Source organism: Globicephala melas, chromosome 1 (genome assembly GCF_963455315.2).
Source record: "Globicephala melas chromosome 1, mGloMel1.2, whole genome shotgun sequence".
NCBI classification, from domain to species: Eukaryota; Metazoa; Chordata; class Mammalia; order Artiodactyla; family Delphinidae; genus Globicephala; species Globicephala melas.
Genome location: NC_083314.1, coordinates 33,103,599 through 33,124,715, shown reverse-complemented (window position 1 = coordinate 33,124,715; position 21,117 = coordinate 33,103,599). Strand labels below are relative to the sequence as shown.

The following is a 21,117-nucleotide window of genomic DNA, read 5'->3' as shown; positions in this document are numbered from 1 at the left end:
TTGGGGGAAATATTGGGAAGCTCTGGCTGGATTAGAAATTTTTTACGTGGAGCAGTGGAATAGGATGTTTGAAAGATGAATGGGGATGAACTGTGGTGAGCCTTAGATGCCATGACAAGGTGTTAGGCCTTTATGTAGCAGGCAGGGGAGGGGGCAGCCACTGGAAATTTCTGAGCCAGAGAGTAACATGATGAAAACAGGCATTAAACCGTACCCTACAGGGAGGAAATTGGCTGTATTTTTAAAGCACAAAGGCAGAGTCCTAAACGTCCTCTTATCACTCATTCCAAGTGCTTCTTGGTGTCTAACCTAAATCTTTCTTGCTGCAAAGTACAGTTTGTCTCCTAGGAGTTGGAAAAAACCTGGACAGAAAGAAAAGTCCTTCTCCCATTTCTGTCAGAAGAGAACCCACATATCTTGGTGGAACAAGTATGTGCGCCAGGGTTCTGGGCCAAGCCGGCAGAGCCCCGGGGCACGGGAGGGCACTGCGGCCAGCATTAATATAGGTGCCCACCTCCAGGGGTGTGGGTTAGAGTCATCAGAGCCCCCTGGGATTAGAAGCCCTGGATTTGTCTCTTTGGTGCTGTTGTGCCTCCCCACCCCCAGTACCGGCATACGCACTGCCCCTTGGAAAAGCTTGCAGGCATCAAGACATGCCCCTCTACCCTCCTGCTCCGTTGTGAAGGTAAGAGAGATGAGGCTGATAAAGGTCTCTCAGCCGGGAGAGAAGGGCATAGAAGAAGAACAAGGTATGATTCAGCGATGGGCACAGGAGAAGAGGTTGGGGGGTGTCTCACCCCTGCTTGTCGGGGTGCCCATCGGACACCTGAGAAGAGGCTCTGCTAGGAGGGAGGAAGCTGCGGTGTCTGCCCTCCTCCAGTCTCCAGCTTAAACCAACCCCAGGCTCAGGGGAGCGGGCTCGAGTTTGAGCCTGTCTTGTCCTCCGAGGGTCCTCCTCGGCTGTTGCCCTCGCCCCCTTCCTCCACCTGCCGTCTGCAGCAGTATCTGGTGGAATCCCAGAGATGCCAATCTCTAAAAAAGAAAGCTTTTCCTGAACAGGGACTCCAACCCTTCCCCCTCCCCCCGGGCTTCCAGGGCAAGTGGAACATTCCATTTAAAGGGTGAAACAGGAACAGGTGAGCGTACAGTGCAGAAAAGAGAGGACTCAGAGACAGGTGAGAGGGGTGCAGCTGAGCCACTCACGCTGCCCACCTCCACCTCTGCCACCTTCCTACCCAACTGCTGGAGGGCCCCTTGCTTCCTGAGCCCAGACCCCAAAATAGGATATGGCTCTGGGACACCTAAAGAGGCCAGGTAGGCAGACACCCTCTCAGAAGACCCTGTCCTTCGCACCTGGGGACCTGTACTTTCCCACCCACCTGGGGCGGCTGTGTCCCACAGTTCTGGGGGCACCATTCACACTGTGCTCCATGTGAATGGCACCCCCGAGCTGTGCCAAGGCCGGGAAGTCAGTGCCAGCAGATAAGGAGGAGGGCAGAATCAGACACTTTTCTGTTCCAGGCAAACAATAGGGACCTTCCAGGAAGCTCGGGGGAGGGAGTTGCCTGTAAGAGGATCCCCGCTGGATGTTCTGTGGGGTGACTTAAACAGGTTTTTGCATTTGCCACTGATTGCTTAATTAGACACCTACATAGTGCTCTCTGCTAATGACCATGTCTCCCAGGGAGATGATAGATAAAGGGGTGGGTGGCTTCAGAGGCCAGGTGGAGGTCTCGAGGACAACCACCTGAGAATGGGGGCGACGGAGGTAGAACCTCCTGGCATTTCCTTGGGCCAGTATGGACTATAGAGCATCAGAGAGAGTGGGTGCTTTCTCTCCAGGGACTGAGGAGAGATGCAGGGCTCAGGACCTGTTTCTGTCTCCAGTCTTAACATCCTGTGCGGGCTCCAAACTCCTGGCTGTGGTTTGCCCTCTTGAGAAATGGGGAGGGTCATCCCCAGTGTCCAGGTAGTCACTGATGCCAGATGAGCCCAAGGTGCATGTTTCTGGAAGTAGGTACTCTGAGGTGCAGAACAAACCGGTGTTTTTCCAGGCACCTGCACGTTAGGTTGGAAAGAGCCAGGTAGGGAGCTCTGACGATTGCCTGGAGGAGGGCATCACTCAGCGCTGTGAACTCCAAATGGACAATTAGGAACCATTCTGGGATCTGAAGCTGAGCTTTGATAATGGGCTAAGAGCTTAGCCGCAAATATTTCAGAGCTGCTCAGAGGGTGTGCTAGAGGCAAACTGATGCTGGTAATCATCTGCTGATGACTGGAGGACTGGCTGGATGTAAGTGTGATTCTTCTTACCTATCCTCAGCCCTCTCCAGCTCATCTTCCTAGAACTGTGGTTGTTGGGATGTGGGACAAAGAGGCCCCAGCCGTCTCCTGGGTGAGCCAGCCAAATATTTACCAAAAGCAGGGCTGCAGAGGAAAGGTGCCAGGAGCCAGGTAAATGTTGTGTTTGTACTGCCCAAACAATGCCATGCTTCATGGGCTCCCGAACGCCACAGCTCCCTGAGCCAGGCCCCTGTGAAGACTGGCTGTAGGGAACCACGGGACTGTGCACCATGTGTGAGATAGAGAGATGCCATTCCCATTCTGCTCCTGGGTATCTCTGGGATGCTGGCATCCTGGCATTGGATTGTCTTTGGTCTCCTTTCCTCCGTCCCAGGAAGGCCCGAGTGTCTCAGGAGGATGGAATCCGTTGAGGGACTGCAGGATGGCTGTATGTTTCTGTTGGTCATGATGGAAGTAATCATTTCTGCCCATTTCAAAGACAGGGTGGGGTTAGCAGAGATGGTCTAGTGTCATGGAAACTTTGGACTGTAGGGAAGACTGAATTTTGAAGCTGGGCAGACCTAGCTTTGAATTTTGGCCTTACTGCTTACTAGCTTGCGCCTTGGGGCCAGTTAACTAACTCCTCTAATCACAGTTTGCTGTGGCCTAAAATGGGATTTCAGGACCCACATTGCCATGGGTGATTGTGATCATTGCTCCCATAATGAAATAAAGCAATCTATTCTACAGCATAACCCTGAAGGCTTTCCTGTTGGGAAGCAGGGATTATATTCAATTTCATTCCATAAACATTTTTTTAATTTATTTTATTTTATGTATTTATTTTTGGCTGCGTTGGGCCTTCGTTGCTAGGCGCGGGCTTTCTCTAGTTGCGGCGAGCGGGGGCTACTCTTTGTTGCGGTGCGCGAGCTTCTCATTGCGGTGGCTTCTCTTGTGCAGTGCAGGCTCTAGGTGTGCAGGCTTCAGCAGTTGTGGCTCACAGGCTCTAGAGCGCAGGCTCAGTAGTTGTGGCGCACGGGCTTAGTTGCTCTGCGGCATGTGGGATTTTCCCGGACCAGGGCTCGAACCCGTGTCCCCTGCATTGGCAGGTGGACTCTTAACCACTGCGCCACCAGGGAAGCCCCATAAACATTTTTTTTTTTGTGGTACGCGGACCTCTCACTGCTGTGGCCTCTCCCGTGGCGGAGCACAGGCTCCGGACACGCAGGCTCAGCGGCCATGGCTCACAGGCCCAGCCACTCCGCGGCATGTGGGATCTTCCCGGACCAGGGCACGAACCCGTGTCCCCTGCATCGGCAGGCGGACTCTCAACCACTGCGCCACCAGGGAAGCCGCCATAAACATTTTTTTTTAATTTTTTAGCATCTTTATTGGAGTATAATTGCTTTACAATGGTGTGTTAGTTTCTGCTTTACAACAAAATGAATCAGTTATATATATACATATGTTCCCATATCTCTTCCCTCTTGCGTCTCCCTCCCTCCCACCCTCCCTATCCCACCCCTCCAGGCGGTCACAAAGCACCGAGCTGATCTCCCTGTGGGCTGCTTCCCACTAGCTATCTACCTTACGTTTGGTAGTGTATATATGTCCATGCCTCTCTCTCGCTTTGTCACAGCTTACCCTTCCCCCTCCCCATAGCCTCAAGTCCATTCTCTAGTAGGTCTGTGTCTTTATTCCTGTCTTACCCCTAGGTTCTTCATGACATTTTTTTTTCTTAAATTCCATTTATATGTGTTAGCATACGGTATTTGTCTCTCTCTTTCTGACTTACTTCAGTCTGTATGACAGACTCTAGGTCTATCCACCTCATTACAAATAGCTCAATTTCATTTCTTTTTATGGCTGAGTAATATTCCATTGTGTATATGTGTCACATCTTCTTTATCCATACATCCGATGATGGACACTTAGGTTGTTTCCATCTCCAGGGTATTGTAAATAGAGCTGCAAGGAACATTTTGGTACATGACTCTTTTTGAATTTTGATTTTCTCAGGGTATATGCCCAGTAGTGGGATTCCCCCCATAAACATTTTTGAGCAAATGGTATTTCCAGTTCCAAAGAGTCAATGATTTTATGTCTTTAAAAACCCTTTGAACATCTTGGAAGGAAGAAATATTCGAAAACTCTATTATACTTGGCAATTATCATTAGCTTTTGTAACCCACTCAGGAAGTCTCTAACTGTTTAGTTCAGAACTGGAAACAACGGGTGGAGGCAGAAAGTGTGATGATGGCGCCCTCCAATAGTGGGATAGGCCGCCTTCAAGGCAGTGAGCGTCTTGCCCCTGCGGGAGTTCACGCGGCACCTTCATCTTTCCAAGTGCTGGAGAGAGCTTTTCCTGCATTGGGTGGAAGGGAAGACTGCTTTGTGCTGAGATTGCTTCTCCTAAATGTGGGAGGTTCTGATTCTGGGATCACCAGAATTCCCCAGTTGAGGACAGGGGGTTTCCCTACACTACAAGGCGAATGCATGAGAGATCAGAATTAGGGGGAATTTCCCCTGGAGCTTCCTGACTGCCTTCTCCAAAGCACAGCCCCTCTCATTTGGATCAAGCCTTGACTCTAACATCTTTCCTCTCCCTATATGTTCTTTACTACCATCAAAGGCTTGCGTGCACTCTTGCCTTGCCACATGTCCCAGAACCAGCTTCTATTCTGGGTGGGTCTTTTCCCTGTATTCCAAACCATCTCTAGCAGGATGGGAGATTAACAATCAAGCAACCATTTATGGCATTCCTACTAGGTGCAAGGCACTGGTGTAGGAGCTAAGGGGGAAGGCAAGGAATTGTCCCAGTCCTTAAAAAGCTTCAGTGTCTCTTTTGGAAATAAGCTTTACACAAGTAAAAAGTCAGTTAAGGGTACAAGGCTGTATGAAACAACAGCTGAGTGGTAAAGACAATAGTAGGGGTGTGTGTGAGAGAAGTAGATAGCTAGTTCTGGGCTGAGGCACTTGGTGAACTGGGCCAATGGATTTTGGACACTGATTACTGTTGGAGTGAGAGACAGTGGTGGGAGAGAGTCAAAGCTGATCTTGTAGCTATAAGCCTTGTTGCCTGGGACAGTTAATGTTGACGTTGACAGAAGTAAGAGAACTTAGATGGGGAGCCCATTAATAATTGACTGGTTTTTTAACATGCATAGGTTACAGTATTCAAATGGTACAGAATAGTATTCAGTGAAATTTTCCCGCCTGCCCCCTCTCAGATTTAGCCTCAGCGCCCTCCTTGAAGGTGATCGCTGTTACCATTGTCTGGTATGTCCTTCCTGAGATGCTCTAAGGCAGTCTAGGCTATGACCCACGAGCCAAATCTGGCCCCCACCTAATTTTGTATGAGCCAGCAATTGTGTTTATGTTTAAAGGGCTAAAAAAGTAATAAGAATAATAAGTGGTTTGTGATGCATTAAAGTTGTATGGAATTTAAGTGTGTCCACAAGTACAGTTTTCTTGTAGTACAGCTATGATCATTTGTTTATGCTCATTTCTTTGCATATTCTCTGTGGCTGCTTTTGTGCTACAAAGGCGGAATTGAGTAGCTGCAACAGAGACTATAAGGCCCACGAAGCAGAAAATATTGATATTTACCATCTAACCCTTTACATAAAAATTTGCTGACCTCTGCTCTAGGCAAATATAGAGAGATAGTTACAAATCATTTCTTAACCCAAATGGTAGCATATGAAGTGAATTGCTCTGCCCCTCGCTATCTGCATTTACTATATCTTGGAGACTGCACCATATCAATACTATAACAGAGCTAGTCAGTGGGTGGTGAAGCTTAATTTGATTTTAGATGTGAGTTTAAGGCCAAGAACAGTAACCCTTGGGGAAATGCTCAGTGTGTGGTTGGGCTCGGGGGACTGAAACTTGGAGCCTGGAGGCGGAGATGTGAGGGACATCTGCAAGGAGGGCTTCGATGCGAATCTATGACCTTGGCCTGTAGATCAAAGATTTTCCTTTATAGAAATGAAGCATTGCATTCTGAGCACTGTTCAAAGTAAGCTCTGAATGCTAATAGGTTGACATAAAGACAATGAACTGGAAACATTAAACCAACACCTGGAGGAACAGTAAGTACTAAAGGCAATTTAGAGTTACCTTCTTGAGTCAGAAGCCAGCCAACAAAAGCTAGTGTGCAGTCGTGGACAGAGGGGTGCACAGTGGATCTTTACTGAATGCCTATTATGTGCCTACTGCTTTATGCCTGTTACCTATGTATTGATAATTGTCACTCTCTCATGTAGAATCATTTGCCTCATTTTACAAATGAGGAAATTGAGGCTCAGAGAGGTTAAGTGATTTTTCTCACAATCAGTGGTTCAAGTGAGAACCTAGTTGTGTTAAAGCATATTCCATCTGACTTTTAAAGCCTTCTCTTTCCATTCTACTACCCAAGATGCCAAATCTGGCTGGGAGTCACGGCCTTGCTTTGACAAGCCGTTTCATCTTCCTGGCCTCAGCTCCCTCATCTGCAAAATGAGCCAGTTGTCATCAGATTTCCCTTCCCACTCTCACCTGGCCTGATTCTGTTACAGGTGAAACATAAAGGAAGGGGTGGCGCTACAAGAGCCAGATGCAGAAACTTGGAAGAGGAGAGGAAGGTGTGGTTAGCAATGAGTATATACCAGACCAGTTATCTGGAAACTAATCCTTAGGAGAATGTTATTCCTTGATATGGAGGAAGACTCTAGAAATCTTTGCTCCTAAACCGAACTTACCCATCACCCTCAATGCCATGACCCTGAGCGTCACTTAAGCACCTGGACTAGAACAGCTGCAGGGGGTTGGGGCTGGGAGAGACTGTGGACAGCACCTGACAGGTCTCTCTCTGGGCCTGCATGCCTCCACTCTGCTCTCCTCTCAGGCTTTCTGGAGGAGCTGCAGCTAGAGGGCTGTCTGATGTTACCAAGTTGCAGCCTGGGTGGGGAGGGAGGGGAGTGCGAGGGCGGGTAAGCCATCAGACCCAAGGAGCCGGGGGTGTGAGTGTATTTATATAGGACTCAGCCAACCTGCAGTTTCAGATTTCAGACTCCGCTTTATCAGGAGAATTTCCCCTGGTTTTCAGTCAATGCTAGAGCAGGGAGCGAGCTGACACCAGAGCCTTCCTGCAAGGCTGGGGGAATGTTGGATTCCCGGGCCCTCTCCTCGTCTCCTTCCTTCTCACGGGAGCTGCAGCAGCCACTCTTGGCAATTTTCTTGGGTCGGGAGTATTGTTAGGATTCCTTCCCAATCATCAGTCTGCGTCTTCCAGTTGGGATCTGACTTCCAGCATGGAAGGTAATATCTGGGGTCCTGGGCTAGGAAGAACTGGGGTTACCCAGACTTCAGTGGGGAGGACCTGGGGGAAGGATGCACATGCTGGGCAAAGAGGAATAATTCACAATAAGAGGGATGAGAGAGAGAGAGGGAGAAAGAAAGGGAGGGAGGGAGGGAGGGAGGTGTGTCTGTGGGGGGGGGGGAGTGTGTGTGTGTGTGTGTGTGTGTGTGTGTTGGGGGCATTTGCTATTGTATTTGGAAAGCAAATCTTCTTTTAACACTTTCTCTTTATTTATCCCCTCTTTATCTCCTCACAAATAAGAATGTCCCAAGAACGTCCATCTTCCTTGAGGGTCTCCAATCATAAAATTAGAGAAAATTTCTGACTTCTAGAATGTGAATATTTCCTCACTTGGGGGTAGGGGCTGCAGAGGGAACCTAGTGACATGGAGGTATGTGTCCAGAGGACTAATGTCCCTAGAACCAGCCCTGGTTTTTGCAGGCATTTGGAAACACTCCTGGTAAAGCTAACTGTAAGTCTGCGGCGTGGTGGGAAGGTATAGCCAGTATAGATTCCAGCATGGTCTCCGTGTGGAATTAGCTTGAACCAGCTGAACGAGATCAAAGCTACGAGAGACAAGTGCCAGGAGCACTTTCGTCTCAGAGGCTCGGAATTGGGCAGGATGGAGGCCAATGCCTGGGGTGGGCGCGGGGTGGGGGCTTGGCGCCCTTCCTGAAAGCACAAATTTGGATGGGGTGGTGATTGGTGAGTCAGGCTGGCTGAATATGGTTCTGTCTTCCCAGGGCTTGTGTGGTGTTTCTCAGTGGCAGGAGCAGAGTTCAGAGACCTACCTCGTACAAGGGCCGGTGGGCGGGCAGCCTGGCCTCGCTGCCAAGACCTGTCTGTGCAGTCGTGCCCAGTGAGCAGCACATGCGGTGAGGCAGGACCCGGCAGGAATGGCGGATGGGCCAGGCTGAATGTGACTTGGCAAGGGCCTGGAGGCGGCTTTTGAGAAGCAGATTTGGGGCAGTGCGGTAAGCATTGGAAGAGGGGTGTGGTGGAGTCTGCTGGAGGCAGAACACGGAATGGATGGAACAGACCCAGGAGAGGGGACCAGGGAGTCTTAGGTTCTGATACAGTCCCAGGCTGCAGCCAGCAGGGACCTCAGCTGTCAACATAGGTGCAACCTGAAGTAGGTGAGAGAACCAGGGCTTGCCTACCGACTTCTGAATATAATGAGAGAGAGGGATGAGAGGTGATGTGGCCTGGGCAAGCACAGTAGAAACACATTTTCAGCCCGAGAAATTATAGAGTGCAGTAGAGTCTGGGAGGCAATCACACAGTTATTTATTAGGCAATATAATTAGTAGGTTGTATAGTCTGGTCACTTTTGAAACTATGGGCATTTAAAAAAATTATTTTTTATTTGCATCACCTGCTACTTCCAAATAGAATTCCAGTGTCTTCGTATACTTGGTAGATGGTGCAATGCATCAGTTTGGCCAACGGATAATAATAACCTTTCACTTTATTCAGTTGTGTAGGGTTTTCCAGCTTGGAGTGTGTTTTCAGAGACACTCTCTTATTCTGCAGATTCAATATATTGAAACATTGGCTCAATTCAGCAGATGTTTACCAAGCCCTATTCTCTCCTAGGTACTGTGTTAGAGATTGGGTATATAGACACAGATGAGACCTGTTTCTGCCCTCAAGGATCTCACAGTCTAACTGCAGTCCTGTCAGGAAGACAGAATATCATTCCCACAATATAGATGAGGAAACTGGAGCCAAAATGTGCTAAAGGACTCATGGTTGGTCGGCAGAAGGACAGGGATTGGGATCAAGATACAACTCCTAATCTAGTGCTCTTTTGTGTCTCCCCTATACCACAGTACTGTCTCGACTTCCCTCCGCCTCTTCACCCCCCACACTGTCTCCATCAGAGTGTTGAGCAAGAAGCAATCATCTGTGGAAGGCAGCCTGGAAAAACTGCTCCCTGGAATGGAGTCAGTCCTCTCTGGGCTCCTACTTGTGCAACTGAAACGGCATCAGTGGGTCTGCATCTATGTTAGTTGCTGATCTGATGCTCTCTACCAATCAGCAGTGGCCGCCTTTATCTCTTAGATAATTCTTGACTTGGGGAAGATTGTCTTCCTCCTTCTTCTCCCTGGATTATCTGAACAGATAAGGGGACTGTAAAATCCAGGGACCCATGGAAACCTGGGAGGCTCCACATGGTGGTGGATGCTCACTGAACTCTAGATTTATAAACTAATGAGCATTGCTTAGTTCTTTGTAGTGGACAGAGTGTGTTCACATGAGCAGAGAACAGTATGCTTGTCAATTCCCCCTCCCTTCCACATTTACCAGCTCAGGATTCCTGGAAAGGTCTGAATCACCAAAGCTTAGGATTGTTCTCTTCATTTTTAGGCTTAAGCTAAAAGGGACATAGAGAGGTCATCTGTCCCAGTGATTATCAAATTTTGGTCTGTGACAGAGTTTTCACCAGTCCAAAATGAAATGAGAAAAAAGGGGAAGCATACTGAATTTTTTTCGGGAAGCATAATGTATTCAGTTTAAAGGGTTACTTTCGGAGGCAGGAGGTGTACGCAAATATTTATTCTGAGGTTATGGCTTGCTTATTCTTTTCATGAGCTGATGATGAGAGTGGATGGTAGCTAGGCTTTTTAAATGTCCTTATTTGGCAAAATAAAGAGTTGGCAACTTTACAGTGGTTCCTTACATTTCGTTTTTTGAAATTTAACTGGTCTATGAAATCAAAAAATCTTGCCTCCAGGCAGGATCTGCTTCAAACAGATGAGACTCTATCTCCCTGATAAGGGCTCTTTGGGGCAGATTTCTGAAAACCTGGATTCTGATCTTGTCACCACTGTTCTTTCCCTGTGGGTCCTTGGGCCATGACAAACTCACACGGAGTCTCAGTTTCCTCATTTTTACACTGTGGGAGGTTTCTGCCTCCAGGATAAGGTCACTGGCAGAGGAATGTGTTCTCACTTCCTTGTCCTCTTTGTCAGGAAGTCCGAGACTCTCCCTTCTCTGAGGGGCTCTGGGATCAGGCCTTGCTGGTTCCTATTCCTATAGTCATTTTTGGGAAATGATGGAGGTCATCTCTTATGCTTGGAAAAGACAGAGAGGACTTGTAGTTTGAAATATGGGAGCAGCAAGAGGTATATTTTACATTTGAGGTCTTGGCGTCCAGTGTTAATCATTTGGAAACACAGGTATTAAAAAGTTCTTGCCAGCAGTTTTTGAAATGGTGGACCTTCTTGAGCTCTCAAGAATATCAGCTGGAGCTTTTCTAAATCTGGAGGCTCCTGGAGGCCCTAGAGTGTCTGGGTCTTCTACCTTCTGGAGAGTCAGGCCTGGAATAGCAACAAATATGTGGGAATCCCCAGGCAGCCCCAGCTGCCAGACTGAGACATGTGGTTGGGTGTGCACATGTGTGCAGACTTGTAGGAGAGAAAGCGTTTAGAGGAAAGTCAGTTTGAAATCACCCTGGAAATTGAACTAGATGCTCTTTTTGAGATTTGTTCTAGGACCCTTTTTTCCTGAAAGTCTAGAAGCCTCTTAGTAGGAGAGAATTTTCTGATTTTCCACCCCAATTTTATGTTCTGAAACAAGAGCCCTCCTAGCCTGGGAAAGCAGTGGAGATCCTACTTGGGCTGTTGAGTTTGTGGGAGTGAGTAGCAGACTCTTACCTCAAGCTTTCCTGGGACAGAGGGAGAAGTAGGACAAACTACTAAAGGCAAGAGGGGAGCCTTAGCCTCTGAGCTGGAAGACCAAGCCTAGGTGCATTAAATTCTCCTCTCCCAAAGGTTTCTGGATGGTGATGGGGCAGTAGAGCAGCACAACCCCTAAGAACAGTGCTACAGAAAAGCCTAAACCCGTGAATGACGGCAGACACCACAGACTTATTCAAACCAGTGGAGGGGGAAAAAAAAAGTGAAAAAGAATCCAAGAAGTGCAGATGAAAGATCTCCACCACCCGAGGTGCTCCTGCACAGGAGGCCCCTCCACAGACCCTCTGATGGCTCCACCTAGGTTTGGGACAAGTGAATCGTGTGTCAAGGCAGTGATTCTCTTAGCTCATCTCTGGTCACCAGCGACAGTGGCTTTCCCCAAGGGGGCTTTCATAAGGATTTTGTCCTAACTTTGGGTAGATTGGGACACAGAGTCAAGGCGTACAGTGAAATTCTTAGAAATTAGGATCTCTTCTGAGATGTTCAAGACGAAAGGGCAGAGGGTGAGAACCATTCAGCATACCTTTTTCTGACTGTAAAGGTCAACGAGAGCATGACTGGGACCTCAAAGATGTTCCCATCCTTGTCGCGGTGAGGCAATGGAAAGCAATATCGGGACTCCAGGGCCACCTTTGTCTTCAATCGGCTGCATGATCTTGGGCAATTCAGTCCCTCTCTGGGCCTCAGATTTCCCATCTGTGAAGCGAGGGGGTTGAATTTGATTGCCACCATCCTCTTCAACTCTACATGCCTCAACTCTCCATTTGACCGATAGGTAGACCTTATCACTCCAAGAGGAGAGTCTCCTGCCTTTCTCAGAGCTGCAGGTCTGCTGTCCAGCAATTGCATGTCTGTTGGAAAAGTGGCTTGAGGTAGCAGGATGAGATGGGTATTTTCAAGACAGCAGATCCAGGGTCAGAACTGAGATGCCCACTTGGACGACAGTGCATTGGGACAGGTCAAGTCCTTCACAGTCATCGGTAAGTCCTGTAATGGACGGCTAGAGCCAAGGGAGCTGAGAATGACAGTTGCCCAATATTGCTCACAGCTATGGGCCAGGACTGCTTTCCTATTTTCAAAGCCTCCTGGGGCCGTGAAACAGCATCAGGAGAAACATGCCAAACCTGTTCCACTGTGTGTCAGATATTTGTTTCTCATCCAGAGTGTCCATCTTCATCATCTCCCTCACACTCAGCATCTTTTCCTTCCTTTAGCCCAATTCCCCACACACTTTGGCCCCCTCTACCCCTTAGCATTCCCCGAGGCGCTGTCATTTCTTCCCCTGGGAATGCCTCTAGGGAGTAGGTAGCAGAGATGAAGCTGTGGGACGGTGGGAGAGTGGAGAGAGCGCTGGAAGCCCAGTGAGGTGGTGAGTTGGAGGCATGTTTGGAATATTCAGGCATGTCTATACCTGAAGTCCAATCAAATAACAACAACACACTGCCTCTGCTAGCTCTGTTCGGGTGGAAAAGCAGCCGATTTGTACAGGCTGTTGGGCTGGTCTTTGGATCCTCTCCCCTACCCCATGCCAACTTGTGTTTCAGGTTGCTGGCTCCAGGCTGCAGGAACCCAGGGACCTAGGAGAGATTCAGATTGTGATGAGGCAAATGCTTTAAATGTTTGTCAACATCTTTAGTTTAAGTAACTCTAGTAGCTTCCTGAAACCCCTGACTTCAGGGGCTGGAGGAAGAGCTCAGGCAGCTCTACAACTCATCTGGAAAGCCTGGGGCCTGTGGATTTCAGAATGGTAACATGTCACACACACTGTGTGTTACATAAAAACCTCCAGCAGGGTCTGGAGCAGCTCCAAAATCACACATACTAATATTTCTGCAGCAAGATATATCTAAAAAGTCATACAAGTAGGATAAATAAAGGCTAAAAAGAGTCTCATGCCCGTTCAGGTCATGCTTTGCTACTAACTAGGTTCAGGTCAGGTTGGGTTCTGTTGAGTTAGGAAAAAACTTTTGATTTTCAGATATTTGTGGATTTGGGACTGCTATTAAGGCATCGCAGCTCTATATTGCCTCACATAATCCTACCAGGTGGAATTAGCATTCCCATTTTACAGGTGGGGAAGCTAGGGCTCAGAGAGCATCAGTAACTTGTCTAATGCCATTCGGTTGGTAAGTGGATTCCAGTCACAGAGATGAGCTGTGATTCCAGTCCAGGTCTGTTCATCTCCGGGGTGGGGAGCTCTGACTCTGGCATCTTCCCTGATTAGGAAGGCACTTCCTGCACATCTGATAGGGATCATTTACTGGCTTGTTCTTGTTCATACCTTGACTTCTGGGATCCCAGTAAGCTTAAAGTCTCAGAAGAGAGGAAGCTAAAGTTCAGTCAACTTTGTGGCTTACAAGAAGAATCCAGCTGGCTCCGTGGGGGCTGTGAGAGCCAAGAACAAACGGGGTCAAGTTGGATTTAGTGAGAGAAGCATCACCTGCAGTGGAAACAACCCCGTGCAGAACCGATGGAACGCACAGGGCTCCCTGCTTCCCCACCCACCACCTGCTGTAGAAGGCTCGCCTTGAGTAGGGACCCATCTTGAGAGAAGGACTGTCTGGGAGGGTCACAAACTCCAGATGAGGGTGAGGGTGGTGTGCAGCTCGAAATAAGGAGAATTCAGCCGGGGTGGGGGGATGTCTCACTGGTCTTCATTAGTGATGTAAAAAAAGGTCAAAGGAAGAGCTAATTCAGTTTGTTGAAGATACACCACATGCTTTTTAACACTTTATTGGAAAGACAGACGTTGGTCTGTTGTCTGGGCAGTGACATAGGTAAACCCCTCCCCCTACCTTCTAAGTGCTGTCAGATGGTGGCTGCCATTTCTGGGTCATCTGTAGGTCAGCTAAGATTTGAACTCTTACTATGCAGGCACACAGGAGTCCACAGTGTCCTGTGCTGTCCTGCTGTCAGTGAACTCAAAGCAGCACTTGGGCCAGCCGCTCTGGTTGGGGAGTGGTCTGGGCTGTGTGTGTCCTTCTACCCATTAGGAAGGGTGGTAGGTTCGTTGCCATAGGAACAAGGAACATCTGCTCCAGACAACTAGAGACAGAGTGGGGGAAGATTTTCTTAAAGGGACCATTAGCTCATGGAGTTGCTGCCTGGAAAGTAGGTTTTTCTAAAGAAGACCTGAGGGGCAGATCAGAACCCTTGGTCTGAGAGAACTGCGAGCCTCTAAGGTGGCAAAGGACCCTCATTTGCTTTGGGAAGTGCAGGAGAGAGGATACAAGATTTTCTTCTCCCCCAAATAACGGATGTCCTCCAGGAACGTGTCTCAAAGCTGTGTTAGCCTGCGGGCTCTGAGCGCCCTGGCCCATCCATCAGCAGGGCTGGTCTGCCACCTTCGTTAGGGATCTTAGTTCACCCATATGGCCCCCACTTCTGTTGCCCACTCCCCCTAGACATCCTGGGAGCATTTCTAAACCGGGTAGTAGCAAACTTATCTGCTTTCTCTGACTCTTACCTCCACCCTGTCCTCTCAGACAGCCTGACTTCTAGGCCAGTCAAGGTCTTCCAGCACCGTTTTCTGCTGCCCTTGCGCCAACTCCCTGGTCCTTTTCCTTCCTCTTCCTTTCACCTTCCTTTTCTTCCTCATGGCAGCCACATCTGCAGAGTTGAGACGTTGGGTCCTCCAGAAGTCATCTTGTTCTTCTTCCTGGTATTAGTTAGGACTTTTGAGTACGTTACTGGCACTGCTCAAAGCACCTTAAGCTCCAAAGGGGATTTTATTGTAAGGGCCAGAGAAATGGCTGGACCACAGGAACAAACTAGACCAAGAAGCTAAATGCCGCAAGTATGGTCTTGCCCTTTGCTCCTCTCCGTGTGCTGGCTTCAGTTTCTTCTCCCTGCAGAGCCGTTCCGGCTCCGTGGTCAGCCTACAGGGTGGAAAAGATGGCCTCCAGCAGCTCCCTCGTGTACCTGTTACCTGGAGAAAGAATGATCTCTTTTTTTCCTCTCAATCCCAATTCCCATCCCTGGAAAGGTGTTTCGGCTGAGCTGGGGTCAGGTGGCTACCTATAACCAAGAGAGTAGTGTCAGGTTTTAGCAGCATGGCTGTTACCACCGTAACTACGTGGGTATCAAGGTGGAGAGGCAGTTTCTAGAAAGGGATGGGTACTTTCTATCACCATTAGCCTTTCCTGGACCTCCGAGCCTAGAGGAGCTTGGTTTGGAGAGTTTACACACCCCTGGCCTCTTTTGTTCAGCTCTTTTCCCGTCTGGCTATGGGGGCCGGCAAGGCCTAGTAGGTAGCACGGCAGTGTGACTGAAGGAGCCAGGGCATGGCTGCGGAGTCCTTGCCGCTCCCCGTGGGTGGAAAAGGCGTGGAACCCGAATCTTGAAGGCCATTCAGGCCCCCAGCCTACCCAGAGTTAACACTCTAGCCTTTTAGTAAAGTCCTTCAGGAAAGATTTTATCGTTCCATCAGACACTAGGGAGTCAAGATCTAAAAGCCTCAGGCCTAAAAGCTCGTCACTGTTTCTAAATTCAGTCTTTCATAATGTTATTGAGGCCACTGTCCCCCATTCCATCTTGGACTTGTGAGGAGGACCAATGCCCGCCATCTTGTTTAGGTTAGGATCGAATCAGTGACTGTGAAATCATCCCCCTGCATGAGGAGACAGGGATTTGGGCCAGGGTATATAGGATTTGGAACCATTTCTGGCTGGCTGCTGCCCTTCATCCCGATGAACTCCAGAGAAGAGAAACACATTGAGGGGTCAAGTTGTCTAAGCCTTTCATGGAGCTGTCCCTCCTTCATGCCTTCCTCTGCCCAAACTCTCACCTCCATCCACTGTAATGCAGACATGGCCAGAAGGGCAGGCCCCACTTGGCTCTGCTCCGGGAGGGGTGGGAGGGCAGTGGAGAACTGAGCCCTTCCCTCTGCTCTTGCCTGACTCCCCTGGAGCCTGTGAGGTGGGAGTGTCTCTGGGCGGAGGAAAGGGAGGGCCTGCAGGGACCCAGGAGCTGAGCTATTTCTGGAACACAGAACACATCTGCAGCAGCCGCAGAGAAGGTCAAACTGTGGGCGCAGGGCTGGAATGCAGGGGCCAGGCGGCCGGGGGGGCTGCGGTTTTACCCCTCTTGGCAGCTTGGCGGGGCCCTGTGGGGAAGGTGGAGCTACCCATAGCAAAGTATGCAGGGTGGGGAGAGATGTGGCCCCAGTGGCGACGCTGATGGTGCAATGCACTGGAAGGGGGTTTGGGGAGTGGCACAAAATCCAAATACCCATTGCACTGAGGTGGGGAGAAATTTAATTCCAGGGTATGGGGGCTCTATTTCGTGCTCTCTGCCATGAAAAAAAAAATCAGGTCAGGCAAAGCGCTGTGAGATGGGAAAGAGAAACAGTGCCAAGGCAGGGGCTGGGAGGCTCAGACAAACACAGGTGTGTGAGCTGTGCCTGTGTTCAGAGGTACGGACGGACAGACGTGGGGGCGAGTTTACTGGGAAGCGATGCAGCTTAGCTTCAGCCTCCCGCTCGCGCCAGCCCGTTCCAAGGCTCCCTCTAACTTGTACTTGTAGTCTTTTTCTTCATAAGAACTGCCCAAATTGTGTAAGCTTCAGGCCCCACAGACCTGGCTCTGCCCCTGCCTCCTCGTGCACCCACATTCACTCACCCTCCTTCCTTCCCTTTCTGCCACTTCACAAGTCCTCTCATCTACATACAATACCCGGTGTCCTCCGTGCTTTACCCTCATCCTCGCACATGCCTGTGTGTGGCCTGGGGCTTCTTGAGTTTCTGTTTATAGTTAGAAAATTGCCCTGCTCCGGCTCTGCCTTTGTCACAGAAGGACCATCTTGGCTAAATCTGACCGCTGCTTGACCTCTGGGCACCTTGCCCTTGGTCTGCCCCTCTTCAGCTCCCCAGATGCATAAGCTGTTGGTTTGTTTTCCTTCTCATGCTGTGGGTCCTCCTCAGCTGGTCCCAGACTGTAAAATAGGGAGAGAGCTCCAGAGGAGCTTTCTCAAGGAACCTGAAGTGCTCAGGACTTGGTAGCCTCTTTTGTCCTCTCATTCACTCTGTGGGCAAGGTAATTCCCTGCTCAGGCCCAGTGGGCCCCAAGGGGCAAGCACTTGCCCACATTATACAGCTGGATGGGTGCAGTACACGCACTAGAACTTGGGTCTTCCCAGACAACTCCAGCCCAGTGATGTAGTCCCTAGAATTGACTTGCTTTTTAACTTCCAAGTGTGACATGGCACAGAAAAACAAAATCTCCCTCCTAGTTCAGAGTATGATAGGGCAGACCTCCCTCCTCTTTGAGATTCTTAGGTGTTGATTTTTCTGGCTCCTAAGGGTAAGGGGTCAGCCTCAGATGATCACAAGTGATCTGAGGTGGGTGGTGGCTTAAAGGCATTACAGACTAGACTGAGGAATATCTAAAGCGCCGTCTTGATGGATAACTTCTTTAGGAGCAATTATTAAGCATTCATCTTCACGCGTCAAAGTGCTAAGGGGTTTTGTAGTCAAAAATTAGGCCATGGGTTCCCATGAGTGAATGAATGATTCGAGACAGAGGCCGACAGTTAATAATAATTACTGGCATTTACTGAACATTACTAGGTGCCAGGATCTCGCTTGAATTCTCTGCTTGTATAATCTCATTTAATCCTATGACAGACCCTTGAGGTAGGAGTTTATATTATCCCTGTTTACAGATAGGGGAATGAAAGCACGGAGAGGTTAAGTCACTCACTCAAAGCCCCTTAGGTAGTAACTGGTGGAGTCAGAATTGGAACTGGGACAGTCTGACTCCAGAGCCAATGCAGATTCAACTCAGCAAAAATAAACTAAAGGATTAGTTTGTAGGATGATGCACGAGAAGGGAATTTCAAGTTGCACAACAAACTTGAAGTGGGAAAAGACCTGGCTTTGGGCTGTGTCCTGGGCTCTAATCCCAGCTTTCCCACTTCCGAACCGTGTAGCCTTGGGCTGCTTACCTGACCTCTCAGGTTCCTCCTCCATAGGTACAGGACAGCAGTACCTATCTCGGGAGGTTCAGCAGAGAATGTGCTGGTGTCATGCCTTGGGTAGGTGTCAATTTCCTTTCTTTTCTGTGCCAGTTGTCAAGGTTAATTCTTGTTTCGGGAAGAAAATGTCCAACCAGCCCTCCAATAACTAGTCTTCTGGACAAGACTTCCTGCCATCACCATTGGTCCCTATTGGGACTGCCTGGAATCGGAGGAAAGACAGGCGGGAGAGAGAGGGGCATTTGGCTTCATGTAGCTCTCAGGCAGCTGTCACCCTCTGACCCTTATTGCTTCATTATCTTTTCTTCCTTTTAAAAACAAGGCTATTCTCTTGCATAAACACAGTACAATCAACAAATTCAGGAAACTTAACATTGAAACAATACTATTATCTAATAGACAATCACCAGTTGCCCTAGTAATGTCATTGGAATCTAATCCAGGAGCATGTCTCTACTCCTCTTTAATCCGGAATAATTCCTCAGCCTTTCTTTGTTCCTCATGCACTGAGGTTTTTGAAGAGTGCAGGCCCTCTCTCTGGCCCTTTCTGGGCCTTGTCCAGTCTCCCCATTTCCCTCCCAGTCCCCCCAGTCTCATCCCTGAGCAGGGCTGACTAGGGTGAGGTGACTGAGGCACTCTCCTTAGGCACACAATTTAAGAGGATGCCAAAAACCTCAGTAATCAAGATAAATAACATTTAATGCGATATTTTCAAAAATCAAAATCAGTGCAAAAATTTCACGAAGAACAAAAACATCAACATTTTCAATAACAACAGGATAAGTACCAGTGTCATTCCAAGCAATGTTGGAGCCTCAGGCGAAAGGGAAATTGAGTAATACTGATCTGGTCTTTATTTAAAATGATATTTCATTCATCATGGATTTTTTGCACTAATTTTTATTCCAAAAAATATTACATTAAAATATTATCAATCTCGATCATTGAATTTTTAGATGCCTCTTACATTGTGTGCCCCCATGCCCTGCAGAGTGGGTTTCCTCCCTCCTGTCATCCTGTCCTCAGAACTAGGGAGAGAGAGGGGTGGGGCTCCCAGCCAGCCCTGGCCCTGGCCAGAGTGTAGGAGGAGGGAGGGTGGGGGACAGAAGAGGAGGGAGAGGAGGGGTGCAGAGGCCTGGAGCCCTCTAACAGCTTCCAGCTGCTTCCACACCCACCAGACTTCCTGCCTTGGGAGTGGTGTTTGGTTGGCTTTTCCCCCCTCTTTTCTCATTAGATGTGTGATCTGATTAGATCCTTAGATACCCTCATCCCTCCCAGTCTCCCCTGTCTTAACACTGCATGGTTCCCCTTAGTTGAGCCTGTTCTGACCCTAGATCTGCCCCTGTTTTCATCCATCCTGGGACCCCTTCTGGGTCTGTCACTTGTGCTGTAGAAAAGCATCCACCCAGTGTGGGGTGAGCACCACGATGCTGGTTCATGTTCCACAGCTCTGGGAGCGGAGCCAGAGCTGAGGGACAGGCGGGGGTGTCAGCCAGGCTGCGGGCAGACCGCGTGTTAACAGGAAAGAGCTCCAGACTGAGGTTAAGAGACTCTGGGCTTAGCCTTGCCTCCCATGTAGGAGGTGGGTTATCTTAGTCAAGACCCTTTACCTCTTTGAGCCTCAGTTTTGTTTGTTGTTTGTTTGTTTTTTGTAAAATGAGAGTGTTAATATTTTTCTGCTAACCTCATAAGACCATAAAAGAATCAAGTGAGATAGTGATGGGAGGGCTTTGTGAACTGTACAGGGTTTTACCTGATATTTTCCTTTCTGTCATAAAACAAATAATTCTTTATTTTTATAAAGGCCACATTCAGGTCTGCCACATTATTTGACCTAAATCCAGGAGAGGAGTCGAGGCTGATTCAAAGCCACGTCCATCCCTGTCTTTAACCAGCAGATTAAAGTGGGTCACTAGGAAAAGCTGGAATCCCTGCCCACCCCGCCTTCACTTGCCTACATTTATCACAGTATAAAACATAATGGGGGCTTCCATGGTGGCGCAGTGGTTGAGAGTCCGCCTGCCGATGCAGGGGACAGGGGTTCGTGCCCTGGTCCGAGAGGATCCCACATGCCGCGGAGCGGCTGGGCCCGTGAGCCATGGCCGCTGAGCCTGCGCGTCCGGAGCCTGTGCTCCGCAATGGGAGAGGCCACAACAGTGAGAGGCCCACGTACCGCAAAAAAAAAAAAAAAAAAAAAACCATAATGGGTGAGGTCCAGGAGTAGGTGCTGGGTTTTTTTTTTTTTTTTTGATGTCTCAACTGAAGACTTTTCTTTTTTGTAGCTTTATAGAGGTATAATTGATTTATGATAAACTATTTAAAGGGTAAAATTTGATGCAGTTTTTGAAACCATAACTACAATTAAGATAATGCACATATATCCATCACTCCCCAAAGTTTCTTCCCGCCTTTTTGAAATCCCTCTCTCTACCCTGTGTCCACGCAACTTCCGATCTGCTTTCTGCCACTATAAATTCGTTTTACGTTTGTAAGGGTTTTGTATAATGGAATCATGCGGTATACACTTTTTATCTGGGGGGAAGGGGTCTGGCTTCTTTCATTCAGCACAATTATTCTGAGATGCATCCCTGTTGTTATGTATATCAATAATTCATTTCTTTTTATTGCTGAGTCGTATGGATGTAACACATATTGTGTTCGCCTATTCATGGACATTTGAGTTTTTTGCAGTTTGGGGCTCTTACAAATGAGCTGCTATGAATATTTTTGCTCAAGTCTTTGTGTGGACATATGCTTACATTTCTTTTAGGTAAATACCTAGGAATCAATGGGTTGTATGTTCAACTGTATGGAAAAGTT

At 48.6% G+C, this 21,117-nt stretch overlaps 1 protein-coding gene across 14 annotated transcripts in view; it reads left to right on the top strand.

The window, feature by feature from the left end:
- Positions 1 to 21,117, top strand: part of PLEKHA6 (pleckstrin homology domain containing A6) — a 137,659-nt gene that overhangs the window by 55,753 nt on the left and 60,789 nt on the right. Inside the window, exon 1 of one of the 14 annotated variants that reach the window (XM_060289946.2) lies at positions 1,206 to 1,314. The exons of 12 other annotated variants lie outside the window; for them this stretch is intronic. The gene's annotated coding sequence lies outside the window, so the exon portion shown is untranslated. Of the gene's footprint in view, positions 1 to 1,205; positions 1,315 to 7,355; positions 7,585 to 21,117 lie in introns of those variants that run through there. One more of the 14 variants, XM_060289898.1, reaches the window with a different exon arrangement.